Source organism: Penaeus vannamei, chromosome 10, assembly GCF_042767895.1.
Source record: "Penaeus vannamei isolate JL-2024 chromosome 10, ASM4276789v1, whole genome shotgun sequence".
NCBI lineage: Eukaryota > Metazoa > Arthropoda > Malacostraca > Decapoda > Penaeidae > Penaeus > Penaeus vannamei.
The window spans coordinates 31,762,039-31,762,269 of NC_091558.1; positions in this window are offsets into that span (position 1 = coordinate 31,762,039).

Below are 231 nucleotides of genomic sequence, written 5' to 3' on the forward strand. Positions count from 1 at the left end.
GCAACCCTCCCAAGACATACGGGTAGGCCTCAAGACGGTGGGGGGGGGGGAATTGCTGCGAACGCTGCTGCAGGAACTGCCTCGTTACCGTAGCCGACAATTTAGCATTTTAACAATTATTAGTTTATTTTACTGTTATGTAATACTCCTCCCCGCAAGAAAAAGAACTTTTTACCGTACGGGAAAAAGTTCAAACTAGCCAATTGCTATATAGAATTACACAACAGCTCG